At 44.2% G+C, this 16,037-nt stretch overlaps 2 long non-coding RNA genes across 3 annotated transcripts; both read right to left on the bottom strand.

Annotated features, from left to right (window-relative positions):
• Positions 1–298: 298 nt before the first annotated feature.
• Positions 299–3,775, bottom strand: LOC147367555 (uncharacterized). Its single transcript, XR_015170194.1, has 2 exons — positions 3,670–3,775; positions 299–2,351 (listed from the first exon to the last, which is right to left on the bottom strand). It is a non-coding gene; the product is annotated as an uncharacterized LOC147367555 (long non-coding RNA).
• Positions 3,776–3,977: 202 nt separating this feature from the next.
• LOC147367554 (uncharacterized) lies at positions 3,978–5,176 on the bottom strand. Of its 2 annotated transcripts, none has more exons than XR_015170193.1 (4): positions 5,055–5,176; positions 4,826–4,925; positions 4,405–4,476; positions 3,978–4,290 (listed from the first exon to the last, which is right to left on the bottom strand). It is a non-coding gene; the product is annotated as an uncharacterized LOC147367554 (long non-coding RNA). The 2 variants fall into 2 exon arrangements; XR_015170192.1 differs by having other exon boundaries at positions 3,978–4,262.
• Between the last annotated feature and the right edge of the window lie 10,861 nt (positions 5,177–16,037).

Here is a 16,037-nt window from a genome sequence, read left to right as displayed (position 1 = left end):
CCTAAGAAGCAAACCACTTGGCTCAGCTCCCTCTGGGTGGGGCCAGACTGGAGCTAAGAAACCCCACTGTTCCTTGGGTTGGCTCCTGCCTGGCCCTCCTCTGGGGTAGTAAATAGCCTAGGAAAGACCTAGGTCCCAAGTCACCCTATGATCCAGGCTTCTCCAATAGGTCAAAGTAAGAACCTGGAGAACTACCAGAAAATCAATTCCAAGAATAAGCAGGGACCATCTTATTGAGCTATCAATTTTATCCGATCATAAGCAATTAAAAATATTGAAGTGTACATTAAGACAAGCATATTTTTAAACCACATTTATTTGTGTTAAATGCAGAATTCACATTAAACGGAGAGGGAACAATGTGATGAGTTTTGTGCTATGATTCAGTTCAGTTCAGTCGCTCAGTCATGTCCGACTCTTTGAGACCCAATGAATTGCAGTACGCCAGGCCACCCTGTCCATCACCAACTTCGGAGTTTACTCAAACTCATGTTCATTGAGTCGGTGATGCCATCCAGCCATCTCATCCTCTGTTGTCCCCTTCTCCTCCTGCCCCCAATCCCTCCCAGCATCAAAATCTTTTCCAATGAGTCAACTCTTTGCATGAGGTGGCCAAAGTATTGGAGTTTCAGCTTTAGCATCAGTCCTTCCAATGAACACCCAGGGCTGATCTCCTTTAGAATGGACTAGTTGGATCTCCTTGCAGTCCAAGGGACTCTCAAGAGTCTTCTCCAACACCACAGTTCAAAAGCATCAATGCTTCAGCGCTCAGCTTTCTTCACAGTCCAACTCTCACATCCATACGTGACCACTGGAGAAATCATAGCCTTGACTAGATGGACCTTTGTTGGCAGAGTAATGTCTCTGCTTTTCAATATGCTATCTAGGTTGGTCATAACTTTCCTTCCAAGGAGTAAGCGTCTTTTAATTTCATGGCTGCAGTCACCATCTGCAGTGATTTTGAAGCCCAAAAAAATAAAGTCTGACACTGTTTCCACTGTTTCCCCATCTATTTCCCATGAAGTGATGGGACTGGATGCCGTGATCTTACTTTTCTTAATGTTCTGCTTTAAGCCAACATTTTTACTCTCCTCTTTCACTTTCATTAAGAGGCTTTTTAGTTCCTCTTCACTTTCTGCCATAAGGGTGGTGTCATCTGCATATCTGAGGTTATTAATGTTTCTCCTGGCAATCTCGATTCCAGCTTGTGCTACATCCAGCCCAGCGTTTCTCATGATGTACTTTGCATATAAGTTAAATAAGCACAGTGACAATATACAGCCTTGACGTACTCCTTTTCCTATTTGGAACCAGTCTGTTGTTCCATGTCCAGTTCTAACTGTTGCTTCCTGACCTGCATATAGGTTTCTCAAGAGGCAGGTCAGGTGGTCTGGTATTCCCATGTCCTTCAGAATTTTCCACAGTTTATTGTGATGCACACACTCAAAGGCTTTGGCATAGTCAATAAAGCAGAAATAGATGTTTTTCTGAAACTCTCTTGCTTTTTCCATGATCCAGCGGATGTTGGCAATTTGATCTCTGGTTCCTCTGCCTTTTCTAAAACCAGCTTGAACATCTAGAAGTTCATGGTTCACATATTGCTGAAGCCTGGCTTGGAGAATTTTGAGCATTACTTTACTAGCGTGTGAGATGAGTGCAATTGTGCGGTAGTTTGAGCATTCCTTGGCATTGCCTTTCTTTGGGATTGGAATGAAAACTGACCTTTTCCAGTCCTGTGGCCACTGCTGTGTTTTCCAAATTTGCTGGCATATTGAGTGCAGCACTTTCACAGCATCTTCTTTCAGGATTTGAAATAGCTCAACTGGAATTCCATCACCTCCACTAGCTTTGTTCATAGTGATGTTTTCTCAGGCCCACTTGACTTCACATTCCAGGATGTCTGGCTCTAAGTGAGTGATTACACCATCGTGATTATCTTGGTTGTGAAGATATTTTTTGTACAGTTCTTCTGTGTAATCTTGCCACCTTTTCTTAATATGATTAGCCCCTTCCAAAGTCTCATAACCCTCAGGGGTCTATTCCCTCCTCTGAAAGTCAGGTTGAGAAGCATCTTAGTGGACCATAGCCCATCTCCTAAGAACACAGAGCTGGGAAGGAGGACTCAAAGAGTGTTATTAATGCCAAGATTGCAGAGGTCTCAGTGAGAAACAGAAGAGGGCACTGCTTGGAGGACCACGGGGCCCAGGGTTGCAGTCCAGGTGCTCTAAGGACTGTCCCCACGGAGTTCAGGAACCAGGACAGGACAAATATCGGAAGCTGAGAGCATTCTTGTCATAGACTAGGGAACCTTCCTCTTTCTCTCTTAGTTTGAGTTCTCCCAGAAGCAGACCCTTAGACAAGAATTGCATGTAAGTAGTTGATTCCATATAGGATGCTAGAAAACACCTGTGGGAGTGGGGAAGTGAGATGGGGTAGGATAAGCCCCTAATTACAGATGCATCATCCAGCAAGCTACCACTGTAAACAACTGGAGCTTGATCCCTTGGAAGAATTCTGGAAATTACCATGGAATTTCTTAGAGTCCATCATCATATTCTAGGAAATGATGCAGGGACACCTGTGTCTCTAAAGCATTCCACCCAATGGGCAAGGGTACTTATACACCAAATTCCTACAGCGTTGGATGGGTGTTGCTGGGGGAGGGGAGAAGTTATGAATTCCTTGCACTTCTGCCTTCAGTAGATCTCACCCAAGGACACAAAGAAAGCCCTTCAGTAAAGAGATGCAGGGGCTTTCCTGGTAGCTCAGCAGTAAAGAATCTACCTGCCAATGCAGGAGACATGGGTTCAATCCGAGTCTGAAAGATCCCTTGGAGAAGGAAATGGCAACCCACTCCAGTATTCTTGCCTGGGAAATCCCATGGACAGAGGAGCCTGGTAGGCTACAGTCCATGGAGTTGCAAAGAGTCAGAACCAACTTAATGATTAAACAACAACAAAGAGATGCAGGGGCTAGCTGCTAGAAATCACTGTGCATTAAAAGGGCAAGGGTGGGGGGTACTGACCAGAGGCATGCAGTATGCTGATATATGCTCCTCCCAAAAAGCCTCTGGGTACATATTGTGATCACAGAGAAGACAATTGGTCATCACAGTTTGAGAAGCTTCTGTAGAGTCTTGCCAGTGGTAAGGCTGGGACTTCAACCTAGAGTCCATTATCATAAACTCCGCCTATGTGGTCAGTATGGAATTCTGGCCCAGGCACACCCTCTTCTGCAGGTAATGGCTCCTCCCATGCCCCCTTCCCCAGGAGGCACAGTGAGGTTTTTGTAACATATGATTGAGCCCTCCCATCTTGCTACAGCTTTGGGGACCACAGGATGGGGAGTTGACCATTTGACAATCCAGGCCCCTAGCTGCCAGACTTGAAAAAATGAACTAAGTAAATCAGATTCTTGTCCTGGGATTCAGAATTGATAACTGGAGAACTAGGAGATAGCAAAGTGAACTGGGGGGTGAGTACAGTAGAGTTACATGTGAAGTGAACAGGACTTGTCTTGACCTCCCAATGGTCATTCCCCTTTATCCTGGTCCCCTCACATCACTTCCTTTTTCTTTTTTTTTTTCCTTTTTTAATTTTTAAGAACTACCTTCTCTATTAGGCAGTTATGGTGTCTTACTGTCAGTCAAGATGTCAAGACACCTGTTACCTTTGGCTCAAGATGCCATTGACTCATGCTAGGAAAACAGGACTCCTTCCCTCTTGAGAACTTGACTCTTGAGTGGAAGGACTCTAGGAAAAAAGCAACAGAGATCAGTGCTCTGAAGTGATTGTCCACTCTTCCCTGTCACCTGATCAACGGAGTGTCCTTTCTGAGGCCTAGACATTAGCTTTATCTTTCACTCCATGCGCTGCCCTGCAGCCTACTGTTGGTATCCTGCCACACCCCTGGCACTCACTGCTCCTTTAACTCACTGTTCCAGTTATCTGGTGCTGCTTAACAAACCACCCCGTAACTTAGCAAAGTAAAACAATAATTTATTATTACTGCTCATGGCTGTGGAGGTTGATAGGATCAGCTGGGTGGTTCTCACTTGAGGTCTCTAGTATCCTGCAGCTAGTCTAAAGCCAAGGCCAACTTCATCTGAAGGCTTCTTCATGCAGCTCTGTGGTGTCTGGTCTGGGATGTCTGGAGTAGCTTGGGGCTGGCACGGCATCTCTCCATATGGCTAGATTATGCTTCCTCACAGCATGGTGGTCTTGAAGTAGCTGGACTTTCACAGGTGCTGGCTTCTCCCAGAGCTAGTGTTTCAAGAGACTCGGGTATAAGCTGCAAGGCATCATTTTCATAGTATTCTATTTCTTACACATCACCAGCCCACCCAGATTCAAGGGGGCAGAAGGATAGACTCCATCTCTCAACAGGGAGATAGGTTCTACATACATGGAAGGAAGAAACTGATGAATGCTAGCCATCTTGGGGGCTTCGCCGGTGGCTCAGTGGTAAAGAATCCACCTGCAATGCAGGAGACAAAGGAGACGTGGGTTCAGTCCTGGGTTGGGAAGATCCCCTGGAGGAGGGTATGGTAACTCACTCCAGTATTCTTGTCTGAAGCATCACATGGACAGAGAAGCCTGGCAGGCTCCAGTCCATAGGGCCGCACAGAGTTGGACATGACTGAAGCAACTTAGCAGGCAAAGAACAGTAAGTGACAGAATGCAGAAGATGGCCAGAGAAGGGGTGTAGGAGTCATAATGTCCAAGCACCAGCCCAGGTCACGTCCCTCCAGGACAGTAAAGTCACAGAGAAGAATGTTCTGTGGAGGAGAAGGATGGGGCAAGTCCACAAGGAGAGAAAAACTCACCAGAGGGGCCATGCTTCAACTCTCTTCAGTCCTTACTGTGATTCCCACTCTCCATGGAATTTCTTGCTCTGACTAAACCCTTTCCATGGAAGCAAGCAGTCTACAGGTGAGAAGGGCCAAGTCGAGGCATGGAGACAACTCCTCTCAGCAGTCAGGGGTTTCCACAGAAATCTTTTCCCCTTCCTCTGCCTCTTTCCTCACACCCCACCCCACAGGGGACTGGCCTTACCTGCAAGCTCTGTGATTCAGACAGCGTATGAAATGTCCTCCTGCCCCAAACACCTCCATTAACAAGGCTTAGGACAATTACTGGAAGGGAGGGCATTCAGTTGCTTTCTTAGAACACATCTGAGGACAAAAAAATTGAGAACATTTGAACTTTGAGGGGATGTAGTAAGACATTTAGTGAGAGACTGGCAGGAACCCAGAGAACAATCTGAGGGCACTGCGTGCATAGGGACAAGAAGAGACAATACCTGAGGGAAGAAGAGGGACAGAGTAGGGGAGCAGCAGAGGTGCCCAAGACCATCCCTGCTTGGGGAACTGAGAAAACCATACTCAACTTTGGAGCAAGATACAGTTTGTAGGATTTCTTTTTAGAACTAAGGGATAAAGAATTGCACGGATATCTAACCAATGTTTTCATTCTATATTGGGTATTTATACCTGAGGGCCTGAAAACTCTAGAAACAGACGTACCTCTACCATATAAGAAAACAGTGATTTGAAAAACATAGGAAGCTCCTGATATGAAAAGATTCAAGGATTTATTCAAATATTCTAAAACCAGCAAAATTTGACCCTTTTAGACTGGGTTCACAGTAGAATATCTAGATCACTTACCATCTAACTGGTAACACCTCTGAGAGTGAAACTGTTGCTGTTTAGTTGTTAAGTCATGTCCAACTCTGTGGCCCCATGGACTGCAGCACACCAGGCTTCCCTGTCCTTCACTGTCTCCCGGAGTTTGCTCGAACTCATGTCCACTGAGTCTGTGAGATGTCCATCCAACTGCCTCATCCTCTGTCACCCCCTTCTCCTTCTGCCCTCATTCTTTCCCAACAGAAATATAGCATTGTTTATATTAAACCAGCTTTTTCACTCTCCTCTTTCATGTTCATCAAGAGGCACTTTAGTTCTTCTTCACTTTCTGCCATAAGGGTGGTGTCATCTGCGTATCTGAGGTTATTGATATTTCTCCCAGCAATCTTGATTCCAGCTTGTGCTTCCTCCAGCCCAGCGTTTCTCATGATGTAATCTGCATATAAGTTAAATAAGCAGGGTGACAGTATTCAGCCTTGATGTACTTCCCTGGTGGCTCAGACGGTAAAGCGTCTGTCTACAATGCAGGAGACCTGGGTTCAATCCCTGGGTTGGGAAGATCCCCTGGAGAAGGAAATGGCAATCCACTTCAGTACTCTTGCCTAGAAAATCCCATGGACAGAGGAGCCTGGTAGGCTACAGTCCATGGGGTCGCAAAGAGTCGGACACGGCTGAACGAATTCACTTTCACTTTTCCTATTTTGAACCAGTCTGTTGTTCCATCACTTCATGGCAAATAGATGGGGAAACAATGGAAACAGTAAGAGACATTATATTTTGGGGCTCCAAAATCATTGCAGATGGTGACTGCTGCCATGAAATTAAAAGACGCTTCCTCCTTGAAAGAAAAGCTATGACCAATCTAGACAGCATATTAAAAAGCAGAGACATTTGCCAACAAAATTCCGTCTAGTCATGGTTTTTCCCGTAGTCATGTATGGATGTGAGAGTTGGACTACAAACAAAACTGAGTGCTGAAGAATAGAAGCTTTTGAACTGTGGTGTTGGAGAAGACTCTTGAGAGTCTCTTGGACTACAAGGTGATCCAACCAGTCAACCCCAAAGGAAATCAGTCCTGAATATTCACTGGAAGGACTGATGCTGAAGCTGAAACTCCAATACTTTGGCCACCTGATGCGAAGAGCTGGCTCATTAGAAAAGATCCTAATGCTGGGAAACATTGAAGGCAGGAGAAGAAGGGGACAACAGAGGATGAGATGGCTGGATGGCATCACCGACTCAGTGGACATGAATTTAAATAAACTCTGGGAGTTGGTGATGGACAGGGAAGCCTGGCGTGCTGCAGTCCATGGGGATGAACACAACTGAGCAATTGAATAATTAAACCAGGACAACAAGTATCACCCAGGATTTTCAAGCAAAACCGTGACAGAGGTTCAGGAGCCCCAAGACATGTTCTGCTTTCCCCTAGTGGGAGGCATCTTTGGCTAGTGGGTGAAAGTCTACCATAGACACCTAAATAAAACTTGTAATTTCCATATTCCTCCTTGGTGGGATGGACTAGTGAAAAATGCCCTAGTCATAAAACTAAAAGACTTGCAAACAAGTCTGGCTCTTCCCCTTCCTAACTGAGAGAACTTCAGATCTCAGAACCTCAATCAGCCCAATTTCCTCTTCTGGAAAATGAGGAGCATTCTGCCCCATTCACAGGTTGTTGTGAAGATTAAAAATTAATATATGAAAAAGCACTTTGTAGGCTCTTGTTCAACAAATGTGTGGTGTTATTTGCCCATTTAGTGGTAAATCTGCACAACCTCAATGCATAAAATAGCTTAACCCTGGTACATGATTTCTTAAAAAGCTATGAAAAGAATTGTCCCCTGTTTCCATTCTGGCTTCACTATGAATAAATTCTGAGGCTTGTCCTATTTCAGCCCACCAGGCCCCTCCTTTCACTTCAACTTGAATGCAGCTTTTGACCCCTGAACTTTTAGCACCTTTCTCACTGGGGAGAAAGAACAGTTCCACATGTAAGTGAAAACGCATGTATGTTCCTTGACTCTCTGCCTGACGCCACTCAGTTTCACCAAGAACAGGCAACAGAAGTAACTTGTATTTAGCCCTTAGATGTCTTCATGGCCAGCTTGAGAGGTAACGTGGAAAAACTTGTAGGGGCACGAGAAGAGTAATATGGGGGTTTCAACTGTAAAGGAAGACCACACACATGGTCCCATGTGGATTGCACCCTGGACCATCTTCAAAAACTTAGAAGTTGCATTCTCTGCAGCCATGCGTAGCCCTGGTTTAATTAAATGTAGGCCACAAATGGGCTGCCAAACACAGTGCCGAAACGCTGTTGATTTCTGTGGTAGAAATTTCCCACTGCTCTGTATTCCTGATAAGATAGTACATGTGGCGAGTACAACCTGAACATTTGGCAGATGGTCCCATCTGTTTTTCCATCATTTTGAATTTAGCAGGAAAACCTCAAGATGTGTTTTGACATAAGCATGCTTTTTTCCTTTCTGCATTTTGAAATGGCTGTGTTTGGAGGCTAATTAAATCCATATGCTTCTGATTCATTTACACTTAACTCATCAAAATGTTGTTTTGTAATAGCCATTTGAAGTCCAAGGCGCCTCTCTTGAGCCTTCTTTCTGAAAACCAGGAAGCTATGGTGTGCCAGCCAACCAGCAGGGTTCTCATACCAAAAGGTTCAAATATGGTTCAAGACAAGATTTTACATCCAGGAGATTCTAGTGGTTAGGAATTGTCCTAAAGCATCACTGTCAAGTGGAGGGTGTGGCTTTGAACCTTCTGTTACTATCCGAAGATACTCAGTGCTCAAAATAGTAGAAACCAATTTATGAGAGAAAAAAATTATGCTAGAATCACTGGAACCAACAGGAAATTTTAGTTTAAATGGCAGCTGGGTGGTTTTCCCAATTTTTTTTTAAGATTTTTTAAAAAGAGTTTTTATTAGACATAACTGGGATTTATAACCAAAAACTTCATTCCAACACTTACCTAGAATAAGTAGCCTCTATGTACATCTATTCTCATTATCAGATCCTATGTGGGCTTTGAAAAATTATCCATAACTTGAACTTAAAGCATAAGTATTACTCCTCTTCTTTCAACGTCATACTAAGGTCTTGTCTAAAAGGCCTTCCAGAGGCTAGTTTTTGATTTTTGTTTGATTCACTATTTTTGACTGTTTAGGGCCAAGACTTTGTAAAGATATTAAACTGTACACTTAAAATCTACTTTTGTCCACTGAAAAAAGCAAAGTGTTTCTATCTAGGAGAAAAGATAACTCCAAAAGTTACAGTTTTGCTGTGTTCTAGGACATTAACCAATTTTGTATCTAAATAATCCTGGAATGTGAAGTCAAGTGGGCCTTAGAAAGCATCACTACAAACAAAGCTAGTGGAGGTGATGGAATTCCAGTTGAGCTATTTCAATTCCTGAAAGATGATGCTGTGAAAGTGCTGCACTCAATATGCCAGCAAATTTGGAAAACTCAGCAGTGGCCACAGGACTGGAAAAGGTCAGTTTTCATTCCAATCCCAAAGAAAGGCAATGCCAAAGAATGTTCAAACTACCGCACAATTGCACTCATCTCACACGCTAGTAAAGTAATGCTCAAAATTCTCCAAGCCAGGCCTCAGCAATACGTGAACCATGAACTTCTAGATGTTCAAGCTGGTTTTAGAAAAGGCAGAGGAACCAGAGATCAAATTGCCAACATCCGCTGGATCGTGGAAAAAGCAAGAGAGTTTCAGAAAAACATCTATTTCTGCTTTATTGACTATGCCAAAGCCTTTGAGTGTGTGCATCACAATAAACTGTGGAAAATTCTGAAGGACATGGGAATACCAGACCACCTGACCTGCCTCTTGAGAAACCTATATGCAGGTCAGGAAGCAACAGTTAGAACTGGACATGGAACAACAGACTGGTTCCAAATAGGAAAAGGAGTACGTCAAGGCTGTATATTGTCACTGTGCTTATTTAACTTATATGCAGAGTACATCATGAGAAATGCTGGGCTGGAAGAAACACAAGCTGGAATCAAGATTGCCGGGAGAAATATCAATAACCTCAGATATGCAGATGACACCACCCTTATGGCAGAAAGTGAAGAGGAACTCAAAAGCCTCTTGATGAAAGTGAAAGTGGAGAGTGAAAAAGTTGGTTTAAAGCTCAACATTCAGAAAACGAAGATCATGGCATTCGGTCCCATCACTTAATGGGAAACAGATGGGGAAACAGTGTCAGACTTTATTTTTCTGGGCTCTAAAATCACTACAGATGGTGACTGCAGCCATGAAATTAAAAGACGCTTACTCCTTGGAAGGAAAGTTATGACCAACCTAGATAGCATATTCAAAAGCAGAGACATTACTTTGCCAACAAAGGTTCGTCTAGTCAAGGCTATGGTTTTTCCAGTGGTCACGTACGGATGTGAGAGTTGGGCTGTGAGGAAGGCTGAGCACCGAAGAATTGATGCTTTTGAACTGTGGTGTTGGAGAAGACTCTTGAGAATCCCTTGGACTGCAAGGAGATCGAACCAGTCCATTCTGAAGGAGATCAGCCCTGGGATTTCTTTGGAAGGAATGATGCTAAAGCTGAAACTCCAGTACTTTGGCTACCTCATGTGAAGAGTTGACTCATTGGAAAGGACTCTGATGCTGGGAGGGATTGGGGGCAAGAGGAGAAGGGGACGACAGAGGATGAGATGGCAGGATGGCATCACTGACTCAATGGACGTGAGTCTGAGTGAACTCCGGGAGTTGGTGATGGACAGGGAGGCCTGGTGTGCTGCGATTCATGGGGTCGCAAAGAGTTGGACCCGACTGAGTGACTGATCTGATCTGATGTGAACCTCAGATATGCAGATGACACCACCCTTATGGCAGAAAGTGACGAGAAACTAAAAAGCCTCTTGAAGAAAGTGAAAGAGGAGAGTGAAAAAGTTGGCTTAAAGCTCAACATTCAGAAAACGAAGATCATGACATCTGGTCCCATCAGTTCATGGGAAATAGACGGGGAAACAGTGGAAACAGTGTCAGACTTTATTTTTTGAGGCTCCAAAATCACTGCAGATGGTGATTGCAGCCATGAAATTAAAAGACGCTTACTCCTTGGAAGGAAAGTTATGACCAACCTAGATAGCATATTCAAAAGCAGAGACATTACTTGCCAACAAAGGTCCATCTAGTCAAGGCTATGGTTTTTCCATTGGTCATGTATGGATGTGAGAGTTGGACTGTGAAGAAGGCTGAGCGCCGAAGCATTGATGCTTTTGAACTGTGGTGTTGGAGAAGACTCTTGAGAGTCCCTTGGACTGCAAGGAGATCCAACCAGTCCATTCTGAAGGAGATCAGCCCTGGGATCTCTTTGGAAGGCATGATGCTAAAGCTGAAACTCCAGTACTTTGGCCACCTCATGCGAGGAGTTGACTCATTGGAAAAGACTCGATGCTGGGAGGGATTGGGGGCAGGAAGAGAAGGGGATGACAGAGGATGAAATGGCTAGATGGCATCACCAACTCAATGGACGTGAGTCTGAGTGAACTCCGGGAGTTGGTGATGGACAGGGAGGTTTGGCGTGCTGCGATTCATGGGGTCGCAAAGAGTCAGACACAACTGAGCAACTGAACTGAACTGAACTAGCAATATTACTTCAGCATTTTTTCTTCCATTGTATATATACCAGTCTTCTCAATCCTCACTTAAACCTGCTTTACTATCCATTGGTTCTCTCATTAACACATTAAGTATATCTTTGATACACAATTACTGAATATGTGTTTGAAATCATTTAACTTTGAAAATTATATTTTGAAGTTGAACAAGCCCTAAGCCTGGTTTACTTTATCTATCTTTTCTCCTACTGGTGCTCATTTGAGTTTTATAACCATGAAAAGCAAATGAGCATTCAAAGAGTTGAGAATTCAATAGATGCAACACCAAAAAAAGGCCCCAAACTCCCTCAAAAGAGGGAGACCTCTTTTGAACACGAAATGAGTTTACACTCATCATCTGCTCTCATGCACATAACAACTCTGGAAGTGGGGGGCATCACCCCACTTCCCAGGTGAGAAAACTGAGGCCAACATGGTTGAGTACCTTGCCCAGAATCATACAGCTTGGAAGTGGCAGCACCCAGACTTGAACAGGGACCTGTCAATTCCAAACCCAATGTTCTTTTCACTACACCTCCAGCTTCACTGTACAGTTAAAGGCTTCAAGGGGTGAGGGGGCAGAGAACCATCGAAGTGGAGAGAAGGAGCGGAGCCACCAGGGCCAGGAAGAGAGCAAGGCAGGCAGGGCTTGTTCCTCAGAGAGGTAAGTCAACTCATGCTCACGCTGACATGAAATCCACCAAAATCTCCCTGTAATAGGTCAGTGACTCACAATAAATGCTTTGAAAATGTCGTACAAACCCATATGCCAACCTAAATTACTTTTATTACATTACATAAATAAGTATAAGCATAAAACCCGGGGCTGGTTGGGGGGGAAACATTTATTCCCCTCTTCCTACGATTTCACACACAGGAACACTTGTAGCCCTTGCTGCTGGACCCTCCCTGGGGAGGCGAAGAGCCTGTCTGATTGGTGAGTTAGGAAAGAGCAACTGGGCATGCTCAGTGTGGCCCCTCCCTGCGCTGGGACTGCCCTGCATAGCGGTCAGGATGTTGCTCTGCTGTGAAGCTGTCCGGCTCAGTCTAAGGCCTGGTGACCATGTTTCATCCTGGAGTGCCATGCAACACACCTAAGCCATCAGTCTACCTTGTATTTGTTGCAGAGCTGTCATTTTGATCATCTGACTCTTGCTTCTCTGATTTCACACTCAGCCAAAGAAAAGAGGTGTAATCAACACCATTAAAACCCAAGTACAGATAAACTTGATGCTATAGAAATCCTTAAAAAAATTATGTTTTAAATCTGCAAAAAATAACAGAATTCAAGGTAACAACACCAATCAACATGCGGTGATAGATGGATTCTGTTATTTCCTATATATTCAGCCGCTGGTTCTCTCATGAGTGGCTCCCCAGTCACTCATATGACTGCTCATTTCCACCCACCCCCTTTCTCTTCTTTCATACTTATTTGCAGACTGCCTTTAAAGGAGCACCTTGGTGTCATTTTATCTTCATTGAGTACAAATTCCTTATTACATATGAAGCCTGCCTAAATTTTTCCCCCATTGCTGCTGCTGCTGCTAAATCGCTTCAGTCGTGTCTGACTCTGTGCGGCCCCATAGACAGTAGCCCACCAGGCTCCTCCATCCTTGGGATTCTCCAGGCAAGAATATTGGAGTGGGCTGCCACTTCCTTCTCCAATGCATGCATGCATGCTAAGTCACTTCAGTTGTGTCCAACTTTTTGCGACCCTGTGGACAGCAGCCCACCAGGCTCCTCTGTCCACAGGATTCTCTAGGCAAGAATACTGGAGCGGGTTGCCATTTCCTTCTCCATCTTCCCCCATTAACTCCAGATCATTAAAATATTACTACTTAGCACTAACAGGATCCTAAAAGCAATGCAGACACAGGCCTGCACATATGTAATAGTTCTTACATTATAAGTTGCTCATCTAGATCAGAGTTTCTAAGTTATTTTCATTATTATCCACTTGACAAGGTTTTTAAGACTTTTATTTACAAATCCCTGCTGTTGTGAAATTTTTATACCATAGGCATACTATATATATCTGTTTATATGCTATATGTATATCTGTTCTCTAATATGTTAAAGATTACAATTTTTTACCACATTTCCCCCAAGAACCAATTTTTACCCCACAAAGTACAATATCATCCCCTTTGAGAATGCATAATCTAGACTAGTAGTGTCCAATAGAAATGTGATGTAAGCCACATATATGATTTAAAATTTTCTAGTAGCCACAATTAAAAAGTCAAAAGAGACAGGCAAAATCAATTTTCATATCACATTTTATTTAACTTAGACTACCCAAAATGTTATCATTTCAGCAGGTAATAAGAACTTCCTGAGATATTTCACATTCTCTTTTTTTTACCAAGATTTCAAAAGCCAGTGTGTGTGTTAAGCTTAAAGCATAATTTGATTTTGACTAGTCATTCCTCAATGCTCAATGGCCACAAGTGGCCAGGGGCTCCCGTACTGGACAGTATAGTTGTTCTAAATGATTCAGAATGTGACTGCATTAATTCTTTTGGCCTACCTAAAAGCCAGACTTATTCTCAGACCGCTTGCAAACAGCAGAGACTGTCTATGGACCTCTGGAGATCTATAGGTTGAAGTTGGAGATGCACTGGGTTAGGCATTTTCCACACAATCATATTGCTTAGTCTAACAGGAGTTTACTATGAGGATGAACAGAGTGTTGAGGAAAAAACCTAGCTCATCAAACCTCATTGAGAAATGAAATGCTATTTCTTGCCAGTCGACATTTACAGTAGCTCTAGTGGTCAGGGGGGCCTCTCAAAGCTACTTATCACCTTACTCAGCCCGTGACTCCCTACTTCTTTCTACTCTCTGCCCCCTGTCTCTGCACCACATAGCTTCTGCTGCCACGTGGCTTCTCATTCTTCTTTCCAGGTGCATATCTGCTTCTGCAACTCTCCACCAACAGCTTTCTCTGATCCTAGCCACGTGGAACTGTGTTCCTCCCATCCCAGCCACCCAGGTGGTGGGTTCAGAGCAGTGGCTCGGTATATGGCACCTCTTTGAGATGGAGCCTTCTGGTCCAAGTCCCTTCATCAGAACCAGCTCCAGGCAGAAAGAAGAACTGAGGGAAGAGCCCGCCTACACAATGCATCCCTTCCCTGCAGCCCTACCCCAGCCCCTCCTGACTTTCCAAGCTGAAGTTCTCTCCAGAGTCCTACCTCACCAGCTGCACTGAGACGAAAGGAAAAAGGAGGCAGAAAGAGAACAAAGAAACAGCCTTTTCAATCTTTCTAAAGTTGCAACTCAAAAAACTCTACTTCCTCCACAGCAGTCCTGTTTTTCGTGGGACTTTAATTTGTGACCTGCTTTTAGAATGCTTCCTACCTGAACACGGAGTTGGGTGGAAGAAGAGAAGAGAAGGGAGGGTGAGCTTACCCTACAAGTAAGAGAACTTCTGAACTTCTGGTGTTGGGTTGCACTATAGAGCTCTTTGGTGCTGCTCACTCCATGTGTGTATATACACATGTATACTACCCATCTCTGTCTTTAAAGTGACATTAAAAGCATGTTGCAGTCATTTAGGACAGCGGTTCTCAGGAGGGATTTTGCTTCCCCTTCCCCAGGGGATATTTGCAATGTCAGAAGGCCTTTTCAATTGTCAAGCTGAGGCTAAGGTTGCTTGCTGGCATCCAGTGTGTAGAGGCCTGGCTTTCTGCTAAGTATCCTTCAAGGCACTGGACAACCCCCATAACAAAGAATTGTCTGATCCAAAATGTTAGTAGTGCCAAGATTAAAAAACTCTGAGCTTTAGGGAAATAATTTTTTCGACTGGTGACAGAACAAGGGAGACTGGGGCAGAAGAGACTGAAGTGAAAGGTGAAGTGACCTAGAAGCACGCTGGACAATTGGAGAGTCTGTAACTGAACACACAACCTCCTCTTGGGTGTTTGAGAGACCTTTTTATTGTGTTATTACAACAAGGTAAAGACATGAATCATCAGGATGACTTGGGAGAGACAGTAAAATCTATGCCTCTGATTGTCTGGGTGCCAAGTCCAGCCAGAATCCATGACTTCTTGAAAGATGTGAGCCTGTCTACACCTCTGATGTTCCATAGAAGACACATAAAATATTGTGGTGAAGAGGTGGCCAGAGCATAAAAGACAGATTTTGTTAAACCTCTGATCCAGTCCCAGTGAAACACGGCGTTCTCCTTCTCCTCCCAGGAGGTATTTGCACAAAATGTGTGCAGAGTCCTGGAAAGCCAGGAATTCACTAATCCCTGGTTGTTTCCTCATTCATTCTTCTATGAGCAGGATTTCTAAGATCATTTCAGTTCCCGATGGGGAAGGCTTTTCTGTCATCCTTATTTTACAGATAGGAAATCTGAAGCACAGAGAGGCTGAGTAAGTCGCCAACAGCTTTACAGCTGGTGATGTGCAGAGGCAGGGTGCAAACCAGATCTGTCTGACTTGACCTAACTTGACACTTGACCGCCAGGCCATGCTGCTGCTCATCACTGGGACCTTGGTTATTGGAGGCTGATACCTTTGGATGGTTAAAGTGGGCACATGCAAATGTTTCCATCTGCCCAGCATCTCCTCTAAACCATAGCATGGAGCCTTTGCTTGACTGGAGAGAGCACAAGAAGAGACCATGTTCTCAGGGGCTGCTGTTCTTCCTCTCTTCCTTCCCTGTCCCCAAGGTCCTCTGAACTAGAAGGCCCAGGCACCACTCAGGAGGAAACAAATGGAAAGGTAC

Source organism: Bos grunniens, chromosome 8 (genome assembly GCF_055505025.1).
Source record: "Bos grunniens cultivar Pamir isolate PY7600 chromosome 8, Bosgru_T2T1.0, whole genome shotgun sequence".
NCBI lineage: Eukaryota > Metazoa > Chordata > Mammalia > Artiodactyla > Bovidae > Bos > Bos grunniens.
The sequence above is the reverse complement of the archived record's forward strand: the minus strand, read 5'-3'. Positions and strand labels throughout refer to the sequence as shown.